At 34.7% G+C, this 7,549-nt stretch overlaps 1 non-coding gene across 1 annotated transcript; it reads left to right on the top strand.

The window, feature by feature from the left end:
- The first annotated feature begins 7,083 nt into the window (after positions 1 to 7,083).
- On the top strand, positions 7,084 to 7,190 carry LOC126010616 (U6 spliceosomal RNA). The gene has a single exon (XR_007496636.1). It is a non-coding gene; the product is annotated as a U6 spliceosomal RNA (small nuclear RNA).
- Positions 7,191 to 7,549: the final 359 nt, after the last annotated feature.

The raw sequence follows: 7,549 nt of genomic DNA, 5'->3' as shown, positions 1-7,549 counted from the left end.
GATACCAGGTTACGGTTAGATCGAATACTCAATATTTATTTCTCTTCTGATTATTTACTTCCTGAATCTAATAATAGCAATGACTTAAAGGTATCAAATACATTTATGAGTTGAAATTTAGATGTTAAAAGACATGTGGTTCTTACAAAAATATATAAAAGTCTCTGAAAAAATTAAATAAACAATGTAACTTCTATGGATAATTTTCAACTCAAATGTAGGATATATATTACGCTATATGGTCAGATAATGTCAAGACTGTAGAAAATCTATATAATTTTATTTATATAGTTTTTCTCATAATGAAATTTTCTAAATATGTTTGCATTCTCAAGAATAGCGTTAAAGGATTTCTATAATAATCTGTAATTGATGAAGATCACTTTTACATATCCAAAATGCTCCATGTCTAATATCTTTCAAAATTCAAAATTGATTTTGAGAATGACTAACAAGTAATCAATAATAAGAATTTTAGATGATTTGTATCTTATAAATATGTAATATTTTGTGACAGAATATATACCTTTATTCTGACATTGTTAATCATACTGACTAGCACATATTTTTTATAACACAAGAATCCCTAAAAGCATGTCCTAACTTTACTATTGCTAAAATGAAAGTTAATACTTTAGATGAAAGCAATAAAGCTCTTTGTTATTGTTTGGATCTACCAAAGAAAAGCTTCTGCAACTCAGCTTCAAAAGTGAAATGTGTACTTAAAAAGTTTCAGATTTCTCAAGGACTAAACTAAGCAATTTTTAAGTTAATGCATCTATCACATGCACAGTTTCAGTGACCCTCTCAAACATTTTGTGAAGACTATTCACATTCTGTGGTTTATTGTCCATAAGAACACCATTTAAGTCATGGGAAATAAACAGTTTCCAATGAATAGACTGACTTTTCAGAAAGTTCAATTCAAGCTTGTTATTTCATACTCAGTATTTTAGTTTCCTCTAAGAATGAGATCAGTATAAAATGACAGTACATCCAAGACTCAATACAGTAAACCTTAATGCATTTTATAAAATGGTATCAATTTTATAAAATGGTATGAATTACAAAGATAAACATGAGTAAATAAATATTACTTTATTGTGAATTATATACTCATGTTAAAATATTTTGAGCAAGAATTCTACTTGTAAAAGGAACATCTCTTAATTAATGTGAAATAATTTTCTACTCAAAAATTTTAAGTGTGAAAATATAAATAAAATGTGCTAGCTTACATAATAATTATACCAAAACATATAAAATTGTTTTAAAAATGTTCTCCTAAAGTTATAGATATCATAATTATTGTTTATTTTATTTTGCTGACATATGAATTTTTAAAATTGATGAAGTAGATATTTTCTCAGAAATTAAACATTGAAAAAATTTATCACATGAATTTAGGATAATTGTCAGTGCTGAACATTCTGTTCAAGTTTCTAATATTAGAATAATTTTTTTTGGTTTATGGGCCACACCAGGTGACACTCAGGAGTTTCTCCTGACTATGCGCTCAGAAATCTCTCATGGCTCAGGGGTTCATATGGGACACCAGGGATCAAACCCAAGTCCCTCTTGGTTCAGTTGCTTGTAAGGCAAACATCCTATAAATATGCTATCATTACAGTCCCATATTAGAATGGTTTTTAAGAAAATTAGAGGTTGTTTTCTTTAAAAAACAAGACTTATGTAGCAATGGTTCTGTGCTGTATTTGGTTTTTTTTCTGAAAATTATTTTCTCTGGAAACTATTAAATATGAAGGAATGTATAGTTTATCTGCTAATGACTTTATGGGTATTAAGGAAAGTATAGGAAGAAAATTTTCTGAAATAAAATAATATATATTTAAATGCCAAAATTATCTTGCTTTTACATAACAGTTCTTCACAATACATCTATGGCATACATTATAGGTGCACGTTTTAATTTTAAATGACACTGAAACCAAAAACACATAGAAATACTATACAACAAAATTATTATTTCTTCTATTAGTCTCCTTTGGAAATAAATAATTGATTCAAAGTGGAGGATATTTGTTATTTTCATATTTAATATTTTAAGCTACTAAGGAAAATATGTTTTCAGTGGTTTAAATAGTTGTACCCTTACCAGTTGCTGCCACAACTGTCATTACAAGAGCATCAGCATGAACATCACTGTGGCTTTTGAAACCAGCCTCAACCCAGAAACCCCGACTGAAGCTGGTGACGAGGTGAGCTGAGAACTCCCAAGCATGGTGGAGGCAGGTCACCACCACTGCAGCCATTACTAAGGGCAGCAGCCTGAACATGGATGGATGTGACTTTTGAAACCAACCCCAGCCCACAAACCCGTGCTGAAGTTGGTGATGGAGATGAGCTAGGAACACCCATGCAGGGTGGAGCCAGAGGAGAGATGCCGCTCTGCTTTACTCAGTGGCAACCTGCATCTTCTAGCCAATGTACTCCACCATAACAGATAGAAAAAAACCACACACAACAAGCGTGACACCAGGCATAAAGAATGAAGTTGGCAGCTTGCGACCCCCCCGGGGCCCCTGCCCGCAGGAGAATTGGGGAGTCACGAAGTTATTCGTGAGTCATGAAGAGGATCCGACCTGAAATGAAAAGAGGGGCTGGGAAAATAATGAGACTCAAGGCGAGGATCCGATCAAGAGTCCACTTTAATGAGGGAAAAACAAGCTTATATACCATGAGCAAAACAAGGAAGGTAGGGGGTGGTAATTTTCCACAGGAACATTCTGTTTTTCAAAGTTAAAGTTTACAGAGCTATCTTTTAACCACAAACTATACGTTGTTTTTCAGCTAGGTCCCTTGCAACAGTGTTTCAGATCTAGTCTTAACTCAAGCCTGCCTGTTTACACATCTCTTTACTGAAGCATATTGTGGTTTATGCTTAAGCCCTTTTCTGTTAGGTCCAGGTGGGAGGAAGTGCCTGCAGCTGCAGTGTGCAGTTTGTCACATAGTTTTAACTCAGGCTTCAGAGACTCCATTTTGCTCTCTAACTGAAGCCTCCAACAGCAGCTCTTGACCCGAAAAGTGCCAACTACCTAATTAGCCTCTCAGAGAAGGAATTTAAAAAGAAATATAGAGAATTCTCATAGGAATCAAAGAAAGCATAGATCGAGTTGCATGGAACACAAATAAGAATCAAGAAGACATGAAGATAGAAATCAAAAAACTCTAAATTGAAATAACAGGTCTGAAAAACTCATTAGAAGATATGAAAACCTCAATGAAAAACATCTCCAACAGAGTAACAGCAGTTGAGGATAGAATCAGTGAACTGGAAGATGAGATGCATAACTACTCAATACAGCAAAAGAGATTGGAAAAGGGCCTTAAAGCAAATGATCAGTCAATGGAAAAAGTAATTTTTAAGAATGTGAACAGATGAAAATAAAAGTCTTTGATAAACTCAATAGAAACAACATAAGAATCCAGAGACCCAGGAAGAAAATCCCAGGAAGAAGCAACAGTCAAAGACATCATTGAAGAGAAACTCCCAGAGCTAAAGACTGCATGCAACCAAATCCTGCAAGCCCAAATCCTGTATGAGGGCCTGAAGAACTGGATCACAATATGAAGCTTAACACAAAGAGTGGAGATTGTAGTTAGAGAAAGAATTACACTAACAACTACCAGGACAATGTTATTGAGTGAGATAAGTAGAATGCCTTTCTAGAAAACAGGCAGGAGTGGAGTTGGGGGAGGAGGGAGATAGAGGGCATTGGTGGTGGAAATGTTGCACTGGTGAAGGGGAGGGGGGTGTTCCTTTTATGACTGAAATCCAACTGCAATTATGTTTATAATCACAGTACTTAAATAAAGATATTGTTAAAAATAAAATATCAGAAAATGTATTTGTACCCTTTCAAATTAAATGTTTAAAATGCTTCATTATTGTGCTAATAGAAATGCCAACATTCTAGCAATATTGAAAATAATATTTTGCTAAAATATGTATTAGTTTTTGAGTAATGTTTATTATGTTATTTATTGCATACATAGATATCACATTAATGAATAGGGAATAATTAGCAATGTCTTCCTCAAATGATTACATAATGTACCATTCTGTCAATTAAGGTAGGAGTGAATCATAGGAGAATCATAAGGAATTATAATTCACATTTCTTTGCATTCAAGTTCTAATCTCATAAACTATTTTCTTCTAACCTCAATTTATTTGCATTTACCAAACTACTACTTATAGGTATTAAATTAAAATAATGTTTAAGTTTCCCTAATCATTTTTGAATATAGCATTAATATAATTAAGTGTTAAAGTTAATGTAATGTGTAATGTGTAAGTCTTAATTTCCAATGATGCAGTTTTAAAAGCCATATTTTTAGATACCTAAGTTAACTATTGAGATTTTTAAAATAATGTAAGTAATTTCTTTTTGTTTGGAACCATACCTGGAGGTATTCATGGCTTACTATTGGTTTTTACTCAGGGGACACTCCTCAAGTGATTTGAGAATTCTATAAAATGTCTGGAATGGAAGCAGGGATGGTTACATGCAAGCAAACACCTACCAGCTTTACTAACTTTCGGTTTCTCAAATGAAGCAATTTATAAGATAAATTTATAAGATAAGATAAAGCTTATCCACTTTGAATTAATTGGGGATTCATATCACACAGAGATGAATTTATTTATAGGCCACCTGACATGACTAAATTGTTCTCCTTTGAAGGTCCTTTCCTATTTATTTATAAGTATGTAAAAATAAATGCAACTTTAGCACATACATATTCATAGAGTGTATGTATTTGAATATTTATATAGCACCTGCCAACTACTTTGACAAGTACGATAGGTGAAAATCCATGTTAAAGGTGGAGGGGAGGATGTTTACTTAGCATTAGATTTTAGGTCATTTCTAAAATAAATGCAGTATAAATGTATACAACACACATAAGCAAGGAATAAATTTACTTAGATGTGAACAAATTGGGGCTGCAGAGATAGTTTCTTACATTGCATGCAACTGAACCAGATCCTCTGTGTGTTGCTAGGAGCAATCTCGAACCATGGAGCCAAGAGTCAGCACTGAGCTTAACCAGGTTTTGTTCCAAAACAAAAACAGCTAAATGATATGTGCAAATTCTAGTATACTTAATTGCTATAAAATGAGTCTTACCAGTCTTAATCAGGCTCCCATAAGCTATCTGTTCCTACTTTAATATAGTTTTCATATATCAAAACCCTGAAGTAAGCCCTAAATATTCTGGAGCTCCACCTAATTTGTAAAGAGCACAATACCTTCTTCAATAACAATGCAGGTCATTAGACATGACTTCAAAACAAAAAGACCAGTGTAACTACCTAGTGCTCACAGTTCAAGGTATATAAGATCTACACTCACTAACTGGCATATGGCCTAGCTGAATTTGCTACATAATTAGGTGTTACAGCTTTGTTCACTAGCATTATGAAAACTTTACACAAAGAAATATGTGTAGAGAAGTAGAATTAAGAAAAAGTTGATTTTTCATATTACTTTGCTAGCCTGAAATTTTTAATTAGATTTCTATAACTGGTATGTATTTACTTACTATGTATATTGAGGCTTTAGCATTCATATCTTTTGCAATCATATGAATTGAGGTTATAGTGTGATATCTGTAACGTACACCAACATCACTTCATGTTTTCCTATTTCTGTTAGTGCTTTCCCCAAAATCAAGGTTTCTTCTCTAGCATCTGAAATGGAACTATGTAGTAATGATTGATTTAATTTGGTATTTAATATGTCATTTTTTATGTAAGGTATGCTTAGGAAAGAGTAACTTTCTCTGAAAAAAAAGACAATATAATAATACTATTGTACATTGTACTATTGTGAATAACATAAATAAAGTGAAATATTTAGACCAGTATCTAAAATAGTAAAATCCTCCAAACTATGAACTCTGAGACTTCATTATAATTTTTTTTCTCATCATTTTTTCACTTTTTTTGCTTCTTACTCTCATATGGGTAAAATTGTTGATCACTTATGTCTTTTATGTCTTCATGTGAAGGGGCCGGAGCAATAACACAGTGGTAGGGCATTTGCCTTGCACACGGCCCATCCAGGATGGACCTTGGTTTGATTCCGGAATCCCAGAAGGTCCCCCTACCCAGGAGCGATTTCTGAGTGCATAGTCAGTAGTAACCCCTGAGCGTCACTGAGTGTGGCTCACCCCACCAAAAAAAAACTTAATGTAAAAATATAAGTTTATAGCTCTATTTTTTATTGTATTTTTTTAGAGATTGACATGGAACGACCCCAGACTTTCATTATGCATTCTTATTTGTAGTTAATTTGTTTTTATATACTGGTCTCCCCAGTAGTGGTTGGAGGCCCAGGGCTTTTCCTGGAAATGTCAGAGTGTCATTTCAATACTCAGATCTTTTGTTGCTGTGAGACCCTGGGCTCTGAAAAGTAAGGACACCATTTTGTAAAGAGCTCCATGTTGTAAACCTCTTAGGCTTCTCTTTCACAAGCCTACATTTCCATTAACACCATTCCGAGACCTCTGGCCATCCAGGTAGCCTATCTGGAAAGAACACGAGGGATAAGTAAGAAGCCAATCATTTTAGACAGCAGCCAATCATTTTAAAGATCAACAGAAGCTAGAACCCCCTTATCTACTCCCAATATACATTGGCTTATGACCCCTGGAGGGATTACTTCTGATGAGTGGTGACCTTGACCAATCAGATGGGGCCTATTGGCTGACAGAATAAAGTATTGCTTTGTTTTATTTCAAAAACAAAAAAACATTTTCCTATTCCTCATATCCTCCCATACTGCTTATTCTGTTGATGAACATCCGATTAGTAGTTTCTTCCAATGACCTACTTAGAGAGCAGCACTTAGTTGTGATTTGAGAAAGAATTATTTTTTGTTTGTTTGCTTGCTTTCGCTTTTGTGGCCCTACCTGGCAGTACTCAGGTCTTATTCTGAGCTCTGTGCTCAGGTAACAATCCTGGTGGCTCAGGAGATCAGATATAATTTGGGGGGTTGTACCCAATCTTGGTGCCAGGCAAGAGCCCAAAGCTCTGTACTATTAGAAAAGCCCATGCTCGCTTCCGCAGCACATATACTAAAATTGGAACGACACAGAGAAGATTAACATGGCCCCTGCGCCAGGATGACACCCAAATTCATGAAGCGTTCCATATTTTTTTTAAAAAAAGAAAAGCCCCAAGAAAAAAATTATTTGTTTAATTTTTTGGGGGGTGGGGCACACCCAGTTACCTCAGGGGTTACTCCTGGCTATGCACTCAGAAATAGCACATGGCTTTGATGGACCATATGGGACACCGGGGATAGAGCCCAGATCCATCCTGAGCAATCGCATGCAAGGTAAATGCCCTACCATTGTGCTATCGTTCCGGCCCCTATTTGTTTAACTTTTAAAAGCATTTATATCTTATTTCTTTTTACTGTAGTCGCAGCACTGGGCGCTAAGCTGTTGTCTTTCATTTGCTGTGTTAGGTACACGGAAGCCCTAATCTTGCAAAAATCAAACATATCATCTTAGA

This window comes from Suncus etruscus, chromosome 5, assembly GCF_024139225.1.
Source record: "Suncus etruscus isolate mSunEtr1 chromosome 5, mSunEtr1.pri.cur, whole genome shotgun sequence".
Classification (NCBI taxonomy): Eukaryota; Metazoa; Chordata; class Mammalia; order Eulipotyphla; family Soricidae; genus Suncus; species Suncus etruscus.
Note: the sequence above shows the minus strand (reverse complement) of the source record. Positions and strands in the feature narration are given on the sequence as shown.